The 17,727-nt window shown below is 41.2% G+C and overlaps 1 protein-coding gene across 3 annotated transcripts in view; it reads left to right on the forward strand.

Moving 5' to 3' along the window:
* Positions 1 to 17,727, forward strand: part of LOC116852887 (leucine-rich repeat and calponin homology domain-containing protein) — a 63,407-nt gene that overhangs the window by 21,548 nt on the left and 24,132 nt on the right. The window lies entirely within an intron of this gene.

A 17,727-nucleotide genomic window follows, 5' to 3' on the forward strand; every position in this document is an offset into this window, starting at 1 on the left:
CTCTCTCTCTCTCTCTCTCTCTCTCTCTCTCTCTCTCTCTCTCTCTCTCTCTCTCTCTTCCTCGTGCAATCGTGTCAACTGTTCCCCTAAATATTAGTTTGAGTCAATGTTAATAAAAAATTAGTTTTATTAAATGTAATGAGAACACAATATATTGAACCACTGTGATTAGTTCTGCCATGTTGAGTGGCCTGCGAGCTGTGAATTAACGAGAAAAGATGCGAAGACTCAAAGTAATTCCACCGTGACAAAGTTCACGTGAGTGACATTTCGCACTTCGCGAATTAAGGCATTTTTTTCATTAACGCACGATTCGCGATTACCGTCTGCCTATTTTCGCGTCTACGATATCACGAATAACCGTAGGTTTATCTGCCGTGCGGTCGGCAGCAGGACGCTCGTCTAAGCGACCGCGGAAGCTCGTCGAAAGTCCGCCGGGCTAAAAGGAGTATTCACGGTCTATAAGTACCAGCGGCCTTTGTGAAGGAGTTACAGCAGCCCCCTCGCCCCGACCTCAGCCGTTGTTCGAACACGAAGTACCCATCGTCTGCGTGTTATCGATGGCACGGGAGGAAGCCGCGCAAGTCATGGTTCGTTTGCCATTTTTTTCCCCCTTTCTCATCGCGATATTACAGCCACTATAACTTCCACGTCTCTGTCGCTAAAATCACCGCTCGAGATTAGGCAGTTGCGAGGTCCAAATGAATCGCGAATAAATTTTTGCGACTGTGGATCGCGACATTTTAGTGAAACCCACAAATTGCGCGCGGCAAGAAATGCTGTCAAAGCGTGTTTGCTGTTTACATCCGAAGGAGCGTGTACGAATAATGCTGAATTTTGATTCACGAAAAATGCATGTGGTGTTCGAGGGAATATAATGTAATTCCGTGCATGCATCATATCATACAACTCGATTATTATAACAACACGGATAGTTTTATTTACGCTGAAAGCTACGTGGCTTGAAAATGTCGTGGAAACGCGGGAAAACACGCAGAAAGAAACCAGGGCGGCTTGGCGCATCCTGTCAAGCGTTCAACCGCGTTTTAAATGTCACTATGTACATACCGTGAAGGAGAACCTTTCGCTTGGGTCATCGTAAATAACGGCGGTTACCTTCCATCATGACTGACTGACTTTTTGTGTCTCAAACGTCTGTGAAATACGCGTATAAATTAATTGTTCATATATTCAATTAGTATTCAATCATTCGTCGATCATAAAAGGCACGATCGTGTGAGATTTATGTTAAAGCATTCGAATGAAAAATGATTCATTTACTCTGAAATTGAGAAATCCAAAACAAAGGTGCCGAGGAGTCGCCATATTTTTGAGTATTATATTTTGAAATCAAATTGATATTTCAAAATTATATTACTTCAAAATTAATTTTTTTTTCAGCTTGCTTTTCCTGATTCCGCTTTTTCTATCTTTGCCATTTTTCTATTTTTTATTCCTTTTTTATTTTTATGCTCGGCCTTGAATATATCAGAGAACCTGCAGTTTAACACACTGAACAATTACCCCTTTTATGCGAGTGCTCGCGTCACACTCTGACCTGCGCATCAATCCATCGACTTCAAAGTCGGCTCTTCGTGCGCGCTATCTACAGATAAATTCGCGCCGCGACGTAAGTGTGAACGTCAACGGCCGTCATTACGCTCGCACTGTGCGTGTGGTCACACATTTTCAACGCTCGCTACACGCACGCACAGACGCATTTAGCGTACCATATAAGCCGTTGATTGACTGACTATGTTTGGTATTTACGAGCGCCATAAAGATCGATTCATTACTGTCAGCGTAGAGTGTTTAAGTCATGAGTGATCGTTCCGCGAGCGTTTCGCTCGGGCAAAAATTATTTTCTTCTCTCACACACACATATATGGTGTATCAAGGCGAATCGGGTGAAAAAGTTGTTGTTGGAATTTTTTTTCAGTCAAGCCGTTTTTCATTGTATTAACTGACATAATAAAACAGCTCGTTTGAGAAAAGCTAACAATTGTCTCAAAGCTTATTTTTTATTCGATTCGGTTTATTCGACATATACATATACACATACTGGCGCCTAAAAATACTGGGTTTTCTTCACTACACACGCAAAAAAATGATTTTGTAATATCAGCTAAATCGCAGTAGCTGATTCAAACTTAGTCAAAAGGCTAATCGTAGCTGTCACTGTTAAGAATTGGCTATAACAGCTAAGATGCATTCGCTATGAAATACAAATATATTAGGTGACATTAAAAATGCACATTATTTCAAGTAGCTAAGGAAAATGGCAGTTATTCCTAAATTTCTTATCGTATGCATATATTAAAGAAGTTTGCCGTACAGCTACAATTATTTGTTACAGTCATTTATTTCTAACAGCTAATATTTCTCGCTGTAGCGCCTAAGTTTAACAGCGAATAAATTTAGCTTTGGTAGTATCGACATTAGCTGTCCCTATTTCAATGATACATCTTATCTGCCACAGCTATTTTTTAGCTCTGGAAGCTAGTTCTTTTTTTGCATGCAAAATTAATGAATTCTTCTAAATTATGTTATTCTGAACGATGTTTCATCGCTTTTGAAACATTTGTGAGAGCCAATCGGCGCGTCGTGAAAAGCTCTTTTTACAGTCGCCGTTGAACGCTCAACACATGGCTTCGGTACAACAATGACACTGATGCTTAACATCTGACCTTTGCTCTGCGCCTTTCCACATTCTGGCCATGTCTCTATGCGTTCATAGAAATTCCTGGAGGTCCCGGTCTAACGTCATTTTCTCAAGATTTGTCCAACAGCCACGAACGGTGCGTCACGTCTGTTCTTCTTTTTGTTTTCTTTCCCTTTCGGACCGTGCTCGGTTTCAGTCAACGGGTCCGCTCGTTTTGGTCGCACCGTACTCTCCTACGGTCTTCTTCTTCTTCCTCCACCTTCTCTTCAAAGCTCGCACACACATACGTGCATACGTCTATACACAAACACATCTGTTTAGTTTAAATGCAGAAAGTGCCAGAGAAAATATCGGCTAAGAGGAACGGACTCATCTTCGTCTTTCCTCAGTTCCCCGCTGCATTTCCTCGAAATTTCCCTTTTCACTTTCTTTAAGGTCAAAACATGTGTTGGATGGAATAGTGAAGCTGAAAGTAGGACCAAAATTTCGACTCAGGGGATACGAAATGTAAATTTTATATATTATATAGTTTTATTATAATAATTTTATTATAATTTATTTTATTATATATATATATATATATATATATATATATATATATATATGTTCCTCTTAAATATAAAGAAGTGCGTACAGGTTACAGCGTATCTAAAAGGTGTACAAACTTCTACAAAATATTTCGGCGATGTCTACGTACTCGCTTCGGTTTTTTTTTTTATACGTCACACTTGTTTGACTTAGCAGCGATCGATGACGCTTCCGAGGATTTTCGATGATTCCATCGGGGGATCGCGCGGTGGATCCTCCTCATTCGGTGCAAAATAACATCTGCGCGTTCACGATTCTTCGTGATTCCCCAACGTCGAGACGATGCGTGGAGGCGAGCAGGCGTGATCGCTTCTCGAAAGCCGAAAGTGATTCAGAGCCGAAGAAATTGGTTCGATGGCCGTGACGAGACCTGGTTCGGGTTGAAGCGTTTTAATGAAGATGACACGGTTAGCTGCGATAACATTCGGCATTAACGCGAAGAATTTTATTTCACGGCTACGCGTGGCCTCGCCAGCTGCTCCATATTCCTCACTCGTGCGAATTTGTTGCGCATCCAGGCCGCGGTATTGCGATTTCTTGCGCGGATTCGTGAACTTTCGAAACTTCGCCGCAGGCTTTTTATGCGAGACGTGGCGCGCCATTAGCATTTCCAATGAGAATTTCATGCGATGCACGTTTATCGAGGCATCTTGCGCGAATTGTTAAATGCGCGACAAGGACGATCATCAGTGAAGAGAAAATCCGTTGCCGTTGAATGAAAGCTTACGAGATCGTCTGAAGCATTTCTTCCGCTACAATGGAAAAAAGGGAAGGCCGAAGTGAACAATGAAAAGGGAGAAACACTCAGTAACCACTTCAGAGTCGCGCGGTTACGGCGTTCGATGCATCCATTATAGTTCTGTTTCGTGTGACGATTTACCGCGGCATAGCCGCACACTGAATGATCTGACTCGCCGAATAGTAACGTTCGAGAGATCAAAGCCGCTTATCGTCGAACCGCGAGTGCACCGTTGCGCCTGCAGTCGCGCGAATTCCTATTTAAATGGCCGGCCGATGCGTGTGAAAACGTGCGAATACGGAGATGGCGGACGCCGTTATCCGTATGCCTTCTTTCCCCCTTTGCGCTTCGATGCGAGCGTCATATCTGCGTCCAAAAATGCACAGTCCCCGTTTGCGGGCTGCACCTTTAGCGTATAGCGAGCGTGGGGCATTAAGCGAACGGAATAATGCATCGTGAGCGAGCGAGTAAAAGTCGAGACAGCCGTGAGCGGCTTATGCATATGTATAGAAAACATATGAGGCGATGCGCGACTAATCGTGACTCCTCGTTCTATTCAGCCACTCTTTCGAGCTGCATCTGAAGTTGAAGCTGAGGAAGTTTCTCGGCTGGAGAACCTCCAATAATATCAGTCACCCTGTGAGCGATTGCGCATTTGTGAAATTCAAATGTGTGCGAGAAAATATTGGACTTTATATCGAACTGCATTCACCGCTTGACGTTGCGACGTTTTGCAATCTCACGAGTGATTTTAATCTTATTCTTGTATCACTACGGGGGGATTTTAACGTTTTGCCGATCACATTACTTAGGAGGGACGACCATTTCCAGGTGAATTGAATCGCCAATAATAATGACAGCAACGATAACATTGACAAAACACACACGAGGCGAACATGTCGGGATCGCGCGGCTTTTTTATCATCCAGATGAGTCTCAACTGTTAGTCTCATTTACAAGCTTATTAATCGTGGACCAGTAACTGACTTGGCCGTAATGAACTTCGTCAGAACACGTCGCGCTCGGCGATCATAATAAATCGCCGTAAATTACGCGTCTCGCATGCACCGTCCGAGTTTCCTTCTTCTCCCGCTTGGCCGCCTGATCGCCGGTATAATTTGTAGACCGCCTCGTGATTAAGGCTAACTCAATCTGCGAAAGCGTCGCGCCGCGACTCTCGGCCTGACTTGGTCGCACTTTGAGCTGGGAAGCGCGCGACCACGTGCGAATAATAGCCGTGGAAACGGACGCCAGGAGGATTGAAATAAATTCGTCTCTTTCTCGGCGATCAGTAACTTAAATCGACACCGCGTGGCGCGAATCAAGAGGAACAGAGGCGTCTTTTAGTCCTGCACGTTCGAATCTCGATCTGGTGTCTATGTAAGACTAGCAGTGACTGAAAACATCTTATATGCGTCCTTCTCGTTCCTTTGAAGAAAATTATACGACAGAGAAGGCGTTTTGCGAAGTGTTTCTATCTATATAATGATATTTCGTGTTTTCACTTTAATCGTTAATACTAATTAATTTAATACGATATTTTTTTATATTGATACGATAATTACATTGACACGCTGACTGAGAAAAGATACATTCTGCAGCAGCTTTCCTTTCTTCCGATTTAAGTTTAGTTTCTTATCTAAATTATCTGCAGGAAAGAACGCGAGTTGTACTTTTCTCAACCGTCGTATGCGCGAGAAGGTTCTCTTCCATGATTATATTTCAAGTGGTTTTCGCATCGACCGCAGTCGACGCCGTAACGAGATCTCCGCGTTTATTCTTGGCCGCGTTTCCGCTTGGCGGGCACTAATAACCGCGGGCATCTTTCCCCGAGTTTTTCTCTCCAAAAACAAGCCCGTGTTTTCCAGCTCGAGCGTTTTCTTTTAGGTCAAGCGTGACTGCGTGGCGGTGTACGACGCCAACACTGAATTCAACATTCATTACTTCGGCATCGGTCCAGGCGCGCCGCGAAGAGAAGCACGGTCGTCGCGGGGGAGATCTTTCGACGCGTAATAATTAAAACGGCGATGTGTCTGATAAAAAGTAGATTTCGCTCGGCACACTGGCGCCGCAAACAATAACTGTGAAAAGAACACCCACGCAGAGGTAACTCGATGTAATTAATCGAGAAAATGTTACGAAACTAATTTTTTCATTAAAAGATGTGTAAACGCGTATACAATATATTCAAATTTTTTTACACTAAAGAAATAAATCATTTAATACATATAGAGCTAATCCAGATGAACATTTGGAGGAAAACCGTTATTTTTCGTGGAGACTTTTGAATCTTCAATTCTAAATATCTCCGTAATTTAGCATCGAATTAGAATGCTATTGAAAAGCACACGATAAAGCCAAATTGAAATGAACATTAACTTTTTATATTTCCTCATATTCCGATATTTTAATTACTCACAAACGATCGTCGATTCTTACAAGTAAACCTGTACCCAAAAGGTACACTCCGATTTCTTTTTAACTTCGCACAAATGTAGAAGTACAAAAAATATTAAGTCATATTTTTTCATTTTGGACCACTTTGAATTTGATGGACAGTTTATAGTTTTTTAATATTCTCACCTATCATCAACAAGTGCAACAAAAATGCATAAGAAATAAAAATGAATACAAGAAATAAAATTGAATACAAGATATAGTTAAATAATTTTAACAAAATCGGCGATATTCAATTGAATATCTTGTATTCATTTGTATCTTGTATTTAGCAGCTGAAATACGAACCATTCTAAATTTCTTTAGCCGAGATTCCAACCAAAATATTTCCAATCTGTGTCAATTAGTTAAAAATCGCTCGAATCTCGGCCAAATCGAGAAATTATTTGTATAATTAATAAAATGTTTAAACTAAACATGTAAAAAGTTGAAAAAAAATTATTTATACAAATAATTTCTCGATTTGGCCGAGATTCGAGCGATTTTTAACTAATTGACACAGATTGGAAATATTTTGGTTGGAATCTCGGCCAAATCGAGAAATTATTTGTATAATTAATAAAATGTTTAAACTAAACATGTAAAAAGTTGAAAAAAAATTATTTATACAAATAATTTCTCGATTTGGCCGAGATTCGAGCGATTTTTAACTAATTGACACAGATTGGAAATATTTTGGTTGGAATCTCGGCTAAAGAAATTTAGAATGGTTCGTATTTCAGCTGCTAAATACAAGATACAAATGAATACAAGATATTCAATTGAATATCTTGTATTCATTTGTATCTTGTATTTAGCAGCTGAAATACGAACCATTCTAAATTTCTTTAGCCGAGATTCCAACCAAAATATTTCCAATCTGTGTCAATTAGTTAAAAATCGCTCGAATCTCGGCCAAATCGAGAAATTATTTGTATAAATAATTTTTTTTCAACTTTTCACATGTTTAGTTTAAACATTTTATTAATTATACAAATAATTTTACACATTTGACTTCATATTCATAATCAGCAAACCAAAACGCCTATATCTTGTATTCAGTTTTATTTCTTATGCATTTTTGTTATACTTAGTTGTTGATGATAGAAGTGAGAACATTAAAAAGCTATAAACTGCCTGTAAAACTCAAAGTGGACCAAAATGAAAAAATATAACCTAAATATTTGTTGTACTTCTATATTAGTATCAAATTAGAAAGAAATCAGAGTGTAACTTTTGGGTAGGTTAGTCACTTAAAATTAGAGAATCATTGACAGCTTCATATATTTGTTAAAAAAGAATCAACTTTGAAATTTATCAAAGAATTTAACTGTCCACATCTCGATCGCCAACGTATATCACGGTGATACATTCATTTGGAGTGAACGTAAAAAAATCATTAGTTTTTATTTAATGAACATTATTTTGATTCGTGTCTCCTCGAGACACGAATATAAAATATATACAAATTTATATAAAAATATAAAATTATAAATATTCCGTGTTCATGCGGCTGCGCCGAATTTTGAATTTATATGTATTCGCGCTGGATAGCCAAGCGGGTTAAAATTTGGCGAGTCTGGAACACCCTGTACATCGGCGCCGACGCAAAATTGAAACGCACCCGCCGACGGAAAAAGCGTCTCCTTTGTTCCCCCGCTGTACATTCTCATCCATACACACAGACAGGCACGTCTACCAAATGTACGTACACCTATAATCTCTCGCGTGGCCCGAGACCACGCTGCATGCACAATACGACGCACTGTTCGACACGCACCGACCGTCTCGTACAAACCGGACCGTGAAAACATGTTAGGAAATTCTTCACCTCCACCCCTATGCTCCAGCACTGTCGGTTCTCCCATTTATTTATGAATTTCTCGATTAATTTGTAATTGATCTTATCCTAACGAGAAATTGATCTTATCCTAACGAGAAATTGATTAGGCCGTTCTTGTCCATTCATCTCACTTCAGCTGTGAGATGCAGATCACACACTTGCCATCAATCATCTCGATCGACAATGTCGTAGCTCAAATTACGTCAAGTGCGAAGCGCTATATCGGACATTAAACAAATTCATGAGAAAAGAAAATAGAAAATGCATTTCTGTGCAGAGAGATATTTCCTTGTCGATTGCGTTTTGTTGGCATCGGAAGTAGGCGTTATATTTTTTTTCTTCTCCTCTCTGCAAATTTGCCTCGTGCAGTTTGAATTAGTATCATTTCCTACATACACGTTCCTCTCGTGAGTTTTCATGCGCGTAACTCGTGCCTGGTGGAATCGTCGCGTACCAGATGGTGGGCGACTCGCTGCCGTGGAAATTATCTCTGACGGCCGGCTTAGGCGGTATCCAAACACCGTCCGGCCGGGGAACGTGCATTCGGGATTTCCAGACGGTGTTATAGCTCGCAAACAGCGCCAACGTATTTAATTCCACGAGGGGCGGGCGAATATCCCGATCGATGACATTAACTCCGAGCGTGCGGATTGGAGCACACGATATATCTTGCTTCATTTTATTTCCGTTTTCATATAATTTATTACGCATCGGATATCCTGCGAGCAGTGGCTTTAATTTCACCGGCGAATTGTCTAATAAATTTTAAATCGAGTTCACGAGTTTTCTCACACATCTGTACGTGATACACTGTACGTGAAGATATGATAATAATTTTAATGAAAGTGTTGGCTAATTTTTTCTAATGTCACGTGACTGTTTGCGAAATGGTGGAAGAATTTCAGTTTAGTTTTATGAGTTCTACCTGTACAGAACGAGTATCAATAATTATCAGACACCTTGTATAGTTTTATTCAGATAATAACTTTAATAAAAATAAAAGCATGCACTGAAAGGATAATATTTACGCGTCGTTAAAAAAGAACTCTTGAAAATTTATTTGTCGGCATTGTCGATTGTCACTTGTCGCTGTGCCGTGAAAAGTATTTCCACCTGACAGAGTCGACCGCGAGTCGTTTCGCCTAGACGTCGACGACGAGAGCTCTTGTATTCCGCACGGCAGCCGATCGGGTATGCGAGGCTCGTCCGCACTTGCGTCCGCGCGTCACCGGAAGTTGCGGCGGCCCTCACAAAAGCCCTCCTTGCTTCCTCGCGGCCCTCCTTCTCCTCCTCCTCTTTCTCCTCTTCGTCTTTGACGCGATCAACCCGCCAATGACACGGCAATAGCGATGGTTCAAGGACAGCACGTGACGACGACGACGACGACGACTACGACTACGATGACGAAGAAGAAGCGTCGGGGCCGCCAGTCGCCGGACGGGTGCGCCGTCGTGAACTTCTTTTCTTCGTGCACAATTCCCTCTCTCCTTGGTCCCCCGGCCTCCTTCTCACCGGTGCATCTACCCGCGACGTTGTGTTTCTTCTGGCCTCCTCGGTGGCGTCATGTGTCGCCACGACGATGACGACGAAAGTCAATTACGTGAGAATCGCGCTCGGCGGCGACTGCTGCTGGCATGTCGCGAATCGAGAATTGTCGACTCGAAAGAACGAAGATGCCAGCACCAAGAGAAAGAGGGACTTATTGATTCCTCGTTGGGGTGCTGGTCTGTTGCCGGGTTTTTGCAACGCGGCAAAGTTAACAATGTCCATCTTACATCGTGATGACGTGGTCGTAAATAATGAATGCGTCGTAGCTTGACTCAGGCTTTTCTTCGCGCGTTCGCGCTGTCGTGAAACATCTCGGGAAAACGTCGTCTTGAATGCTCAAGGAATTCGTAGTATCTCGCGCTGAAAAAGCGTTGGATTGTTTATTATCGCGATGGATTGTTCGAAACCATGCAAATAGAAATAAATGGACGCACCTCTCAGGAAAATAGATTATAGCGTGTCGAATGAACGTGTGCGATCGTGATGGTGAAGCAACATCTATTAATAGTATAAATTCCTACATAGTGTGCTCGTTTCTATTATCGTTATCACATTATCTCGTTGTAGGGAGATTCAGTCTTAACGCGCTCAATGTTCCGCACATAACACATAATATAGAGAAACGCGGTATTTCTCATTGCGCAGCACCGCATATAGTTACTGTATTCAACTAAAATTATTCAAATATTATTTTAAATATTACTTTAAATATTATGTTAAGTTTTTCATACAGAGCTCTTGAATATATAAGATTGTAAAAAAAATCAATGGAACCTGGACAGTTGATATAGTGCGCTGATAAAATACAAGTTGTATTTTTACAAACAGATAGCTACGACAAAATATTTCGGCCTTTATCAATGATAAAGTAATCCAACGTCGTATATATAAGATAAAAATGAAATATTTTATTTTATTTTTATTTTATTCTATCTTTATAAGAAGGAAGCATTTATAATTAAATACAAAGATAACCAAATTGTTGACCAAATGTTGACGCACTAATAACATCATTCAGAATTCATTTTCGTTTTATCGTTTGGATTGAAAATCTACGACCTTATCGTTGATAACAAAACTTTCATTCTTAAAGAATTTTTACACCGTCGTGTGAAAGACGTCGCTTAGCAGACGTCACATTTGTATGGGAGATCTTCCTATCTCTTCCTACAAACACCATCTGATCTCTCTATCTCTTTTTGGGTGCGTCCTGCGCAACAACCGGCTTTCGCCGCCGCGGACGCAAGCGGGCGCGTCCATCGTGTGATGCACTTTGCGCCGGAATCCCGGAGAGAGAGAGACTCTCCCGTGCAGGTGTAACTCGGTCAAATTTCACGCGGATAAACCCGTGAATATTTCACTTTGTGCAGAGAGCGCGTGAAGCTCGTCGGAGTGAGCAACACGCGCGCGCGGAAACTCCATCGAGCACCTCTCGCCTACTTAACAGCAGCAACCCCCATGGGCAATATTTGCCATGGGGGCGTTATCGATCGTGGGGCTCTCTCTCTCCACCCTCCCCTCTTTCTCTGTTTCCACAGTTTCGAGGCAGCCCTTACGCGAGCCCTCTTATAACCCCGTACATCTCACGCGCGCAGGATCATTTAACGACGTAACGTCGTTTCCTGCTGAACAACGCGTTCTACAACGACTAGATTCGTTCATCGTTGCCGCATTTTCTACCCTCTCGGAGTTGTAGCAATAATGAAAGAGGCGTAGGAGGCTCGTAGGATACTTCTTTTTTCTTTTAATTCTGGAACTAACAGTTTTCAGGACGCTGATAATGAATAATAATAGTCGATATAAATAAATTTATTAATATATTGCATTAATATAACAATATATCAATATGTATTGATACAATTATATATTGGTTCTCTTTTAAAGTGAATCAGTAAAAATGCTTCCGACTGAATCGGGAAAAGAACTATTTTCCCCGATTTCAGCGAGATTTCACTAATTGCAGTATTATAATTGAACTACCAGTTATAAGTACAAGATGTTTCAAAAAAATATTAATGAAACTTATATGAAACTTATATGAAAATAATTTTTTCTTCATATAAATGTTAACATTTTTTTGAAATAAATTTTCCATGTAAACATTTTTTGAAGCACGCTATTATAGCACATTTCAGTAAAGAATACATTGATTGTACCTTAGAGTATGGATCTTTGGTGTCCTAAACGGTCATATTGCCGTCTTTTTCAAATAATTATATAAATTCCGGGGCATTGAAGGAAAAAGTGGGATCCGACAAGAGATCTCTCCGGATGTATAAATGATACTTGGCCAAATTGCTGAGCTAAGCTCGAGATAGGGAGGCGCTAAGAATACGTTTCTTCTTGTTTGCGAGGTGCGTGAAGTGCAGCTGCAAGCGATAGACGCAATATTTACGACGTCGGATATACTTATCGCTGGCGTAATACTTATCACCGATCGTGAGCAGTCATGGCCGGCGAAATCGCGAGAGCCGGATCAATATTACGTTACGTCGTTGCGTCGCGCTGTAAACAAAATCCGTCCACAACCCGCGGGAATGCTTTCAAAAACAACGGGCTCGCGCCGCTGCCAAGAAAAATCCCAAACCAGCGAATAAAATAAAAGACGAGCGAATAGAAGCGACAAGGATTTCCTTCCGCTTCCGACTGCGCGCATTTCCGCAGATAAAATTGCGAAACCCCACCTCACGATTCCTTATTTTTCTCGGAAACGCTCCAAAACAACACCGCGGCATCATTGTCGATGCATTCTATTTGTTTTTGAACGATTGACAGTGTCGAGCAATTCCGCCTGTTACGTTATATCCTTCGACATGCGCCTGCGAGGCTCGAATTTTCCTGCATTGAAGGAGAAATCCCTGTGCGTGATACGATCCAATTAACGAGAAATCGACTTCACCTGCGATTCATGGTCAAACGACGACGTGTCACGGAGACATGGCTTTTCTACTCGGCACGAACATTCGATAAATCGCCCAGGACACACCCAGAAAACGCAGAAATCCGTCCTTCGTGCATCGGGATTTGCAGCGACGACGCTGAAACGACGCGAGGCGCCCGTTTGCCGGATGTACATACACCGATATCGCGCACGTAATCCTACGTGAATCACGTTGTCATCGTCGCGAACGAGAATTTATACTACGCTTTGCGCAGAATGCATTTAACTGCATACATAAAATACCGCGGAGGAAACTCTTTAAGAATTGATTCCTCCAATCTTTTGGTAAGCTAACAGTTAAATCATATATCTGCTCTGTTTTATTTGAAGGAAAAACAAAGGAAAATACAACTTAACTGTTAGTTAGTTTACCAAAAGGTCCGAAAAATCGACTATAAAATCTGCTTTTTTTCCGAATGAGGAAATCAAGACATTGTAGAAGCTCATAAGATTGTTGACATTTTCATTGGTCCAAAAGTTGAGATCATTTTCTTACAGAACGCGGAATCCAGATATTTGTTTGAAAAGAGACAGTAATGAATAACAATGACGGATACTTTGAACATGGCATGCACTGTTTCGTTATTATTAATTAAAGAAATTAACGAAAAAACTCTTCGGCGAATCCCTGCCAGATGTCTATGGAATTCTGTGAAATTCACTGAAATTACAGCCGATGTGTGTAGAGAAAGATCACAGACAGAATCTCACTTTTACGGAAAAATTGACAACTCTGCCGCGACAGTTTATTCCAACCGAGCGATTACTTTCAATTTCCCCATTGAACCGGACGCCCGTGTGCTCTCTTTCGTGCGGGAATTCAATAGCTATTCTGTCCACTGGGCCTACGAGCGTGACATCAAATCCTCAGGTGTTAGGGGTGCCAGTGAACTGCCAGCTCTCTAAGCCTAAACAAACCTCTCTATCCATTCAATAGCGTTGTTGAACGCCTATCTCGCCCCAGGGAAATATAGGCGCCCTACATCACGTGTCGTCCTAATCACCTGGATTCATATCTATAATTGAATTCTACATCCCACGTGTAGATCGCGTACACCGCGGATGAGCTCGAACGGCTTTATTAATGCAGCACTTCTAATTCAGTTCGAAAGATCGACAAAGTCAATAGACGTACAATTTAAATAGTAATGTAATAGTGATGTATTTTCGAGGATAAACTGGATTTAATACGTTTATTTTTTTTTCACTTTAAGATCGCGAAAAATAACTTTTCAACCAACATTTTGTCGTCCTATGAATTTTCAACTAGCGCATTTTGATAAGCTTAATAAGCACATAGAGAGAATATTATATTATATTATATTTTATAATATTATATTATATTTTATAATATTATATTATATTTTTTATATATAAATTCAACACACAAATATATATATTTAATTAAGTTTAATTTTTTAACTTTTAAATTATTAAAATTTTTCACATATATAATTCTTATCACATATATAAATTCTTATGAATTTTATTGCGTTTTTAATGTAATGCAATAATAGATTACCAATAATAGTGTTTATCTTGTTAAGGAACATAGTTCCGCTAGAAATAGTAAAGTTTGCTGGAAACATAGCAAATCTCTTGATAATGTACTTCAGTTCTTAAAACATAAATATCATATATGAAATGAAAGGATAATAAATTATTGTAAAATGTCAAAATTCTACAAAATTCCTTCAAAATTTCTTCAAAATTTCTTGTTACAAAATTCTTATTATAAAATTCTCTCCATGTATTCATACATAATTTCCATACGGCAGTTTCAGGAGATTAGACTCAGACTTGGATTAGACTTAAATCAGACGCGAATATTCGCGACTCCGACAATCTCGACAATGCGACTTAACGAATTCGTATTGTTACTTTCACCGATTCCCGTTTCTCTTCCCGTCGCGTTTGCTTGCACCACGTCAACCGACGAATGCATTATCGAGATGAAAGTTTTCTCGTTATTAGCCCATGGGATATTAACGCTGATAGATGGCCCCTCGGGATCACGCGCTGCCGTAAATGTCTCCTCGTTTGTTACAACGCGTTGCAACAACATCCGCCAGTTAAGGTTCTCGAGGAAATGACCGGTCTTCAAGGCTACCTGTTACGAGAACACACGTGTACGCCTCTTCTGGTCGTCGCCGTTGCTTAGATGGAAACCTGAACGAGAAGAAGAAACGCGGTGGATAGTGCGCCGCCGTCAGACGGTGCGCGCCGAAGTGGCCGCCGCCGCCGCCGTCGTCGTCGTCGTCGTCGTCGTCGTCTCGCCTAGTCCGACATTTATTTCACTCTCGGGCCATTGGCCTCGGCGTGTCTGAGAACACGTGGAGCTCTCCAGCTACGTGAAAACCGCGAGACGGTAGTATTTTCCGCTTGTGCGATTTCATTTTCTGTTATCAACGGGTCGTCTGCTTTCCGCGCGAGACCGCCGGATAAAACGAGTCTGTTCAATTACTCGAGCGAGACTACCTCTGGCTTACTATTCGCGCTGTTACGTTAACTACGAGAACTTTTATTTCCGCGAGAGAGTGATTTGTAGACCTCGTCGAGATCTCGTCTCTCGCGCTTTAAATTGTTTTTTGTCTTTCATTCTGTCAGCCGCAGGTCGCGGCTCGTATCATCTCAAAGTTTGGAGGTGCCTACTGTGTTTTACATATAATACTTTCTCTCTCTCTCTCTGGATAAATATTATTAAAGGTACAAATATATAATTTCGAATGTTTCGTTTTTGAAACTGACAATAAACCGCGGAAACTGGAACTTTGTGTGATAGAGTAAAACGTTCAATTATATTGGCATCTCTTTAGTAATCGACACTCTAGAAGTAAATCTTTCATGCGATCAACATTGCAGTCAAACTTTTTGCCTGCACGCAATGATTTAAAAAAAAAAACTTTACAACTAAAACTGTATAAACAGCCGCCACGAAAAGCCAGACTTCGCAAGAAGCATCAAACTTTTCTCAATTGTCAATAACCAAAGGGGACCAATAATTGAGTGTCAATAATTAGCTATTCTACCTTATTTTGAAGTCAAGTGCGACGAAGGTAAAACATTTCCCACTTCAGACGCAGGAAGGACGCATTGTTGAAAGGTATTGTGCAGAGCCGCTGATCGTTCATTGATGCGTCCAGTCTAGACGGCTCGAATCTATCCGGCTAGATAAATAGTAAAGGCGACAGATAGACGCGCGCGTGTTTATCCGGGCGACAAAACCGCCACGCCCTTTATCAGCAAATAATCAGTCGGTGTGTGTGCGCGTCACGCAAATCGCGCGTATCGATCCTCGGCAGCAGGACCTCGACCTTGGTCCTTGAAATGTTGCCGGTGCGTCGACCCCGTCTGAAAACGCCGTGTACGAAGACCACCACCATGAAGGGCATGACTGTGTTGACCGCTGATTTCTATACAGCGCGTATCGAGCGGTTGGTCCGTTAGAAGCGGAAGTACAGATATATTTATAGTCGTCGCACGCGCGATTCCGCTGATTTTTATCACTTGGGGGTGAATTCGCAACTGGCGTGAACAGCCGGTCGATATAACTCGGCGGGAAGATAAGATCTCCCGACGTAAAATCGAGACGAGGAGACAAAAGCGAAGTGTGGCAATTCAAAGCCGTATACCCGCTATGTTAATTAGATCGGTCGGCTTCGTATTACGGTTTATTTCTACGTCGATCCTGTGCCTGTTATATCATCGCCGATGTCGCATTGTATTTACCTCTCCGCGTTATCATCAAGTATCAGCGCATAGGTGTTGAACGAAGAAATCAATAAATTCTAAATATTTCGCAAACTAGACCAGCAGAAAAAGGCGATTTTCGAGATGAACAAATATTTTTTTATTTTGCAAGGAGCGAACGAAAAGAGCCACAAGCATCCTTTTTCATAGAACGCGCGATTTTGCACTTAGAGTAATGTTCATTATGCTATATTTGAGGTAAAAATACCTGGACACGTACCTAATCTTGAACATTATTATTGTGCTGGTCTTTAAATACGACCACTTAAACATTTAATATAAAAAAAATGAATATATATATATATATATATATATATATATATATATATATATATATATATATATATATATATGGAATATTATATATATTCTAATAAATTTAAATACTTGTATTTAAAGACTAACACAGTAAAAATCTTCAAGATTAGATATGTCCAGACATTTGTACTTTTACCTTACGGTTTAATCAACGGTGAAAACGCATAGACGATAAGCTAATCGCTTGGATCCGCATCGGGTACAAAGTAACGGCGGTGCTCGTCGACAATGGGGAAACGTATTTTTCTGCCGATTTTCTGTGCTCTAATGAACGTCTATTCAGAGACTAGAGTCACGACGCGACGCCTTGACTTGCCTTGCCTTGGCTTAGCTCGGTCTGGCTCTCCTCGTGCTTTCACCGATACGATTTTGTTTTCTCCCGCGAAGGGGGATCAAACGGAGAAGAAGAAGCAGCCTTTCCCCATCGGGAGCACACGCCTTTGAACCCATGAATTGTAGCGCGCGATATATCATCGCGGTATCACGGGTATCACAATGGAGCACCGCCGCAATATGCCAGTCTGCGACGTGACGCCGCAGAATTTTGCCACTTTGCACAAAGAGACTCCCGACAGGCCGCCATGTGGGAGTCCAATATCGCGTGGGAGTTATTCTCAAGAGGTCGGTAAGGGGTTCCAACTTCGTCTTCTTGATTGAACGAACCGACGCCATAGTGCCACCACTACCCCGATCGACCAACGATTCCACGACACTGAGGTTGCTTGGGTCGAAACAGAGTATCGATACTTCGACTTTTTCATCGTCGTGTAGTGCCAAGTACCGCTTTTGCGTTATCAGACGAGAGTTTTCCGGAAATATTTTTCCTCTGTTAGTATCACTCGTAACAATCAAGGAAAGTTCTTCCACGGCGGCGAAAATAGATGAGCAACGAAAGAATAAGT

The sequence above is a fragment of the Odontomachus brunneus genome, unplaced genomic scaffold, assembly GCF_010583005.1.
Source record: "Odontomachus brunneus isolate Ranch 3 - 2012 unplaced genomic scaffold, Obru_v1 Obru_scaffold_261, whole genome shotgun sequence".
Taxonomy (NCBI): Eukaryota; Metazoa; Arthropoda; class Insecta; order Hymenoptera; family Formicidae; genus Odontomachus; species Odontomachus brunneus.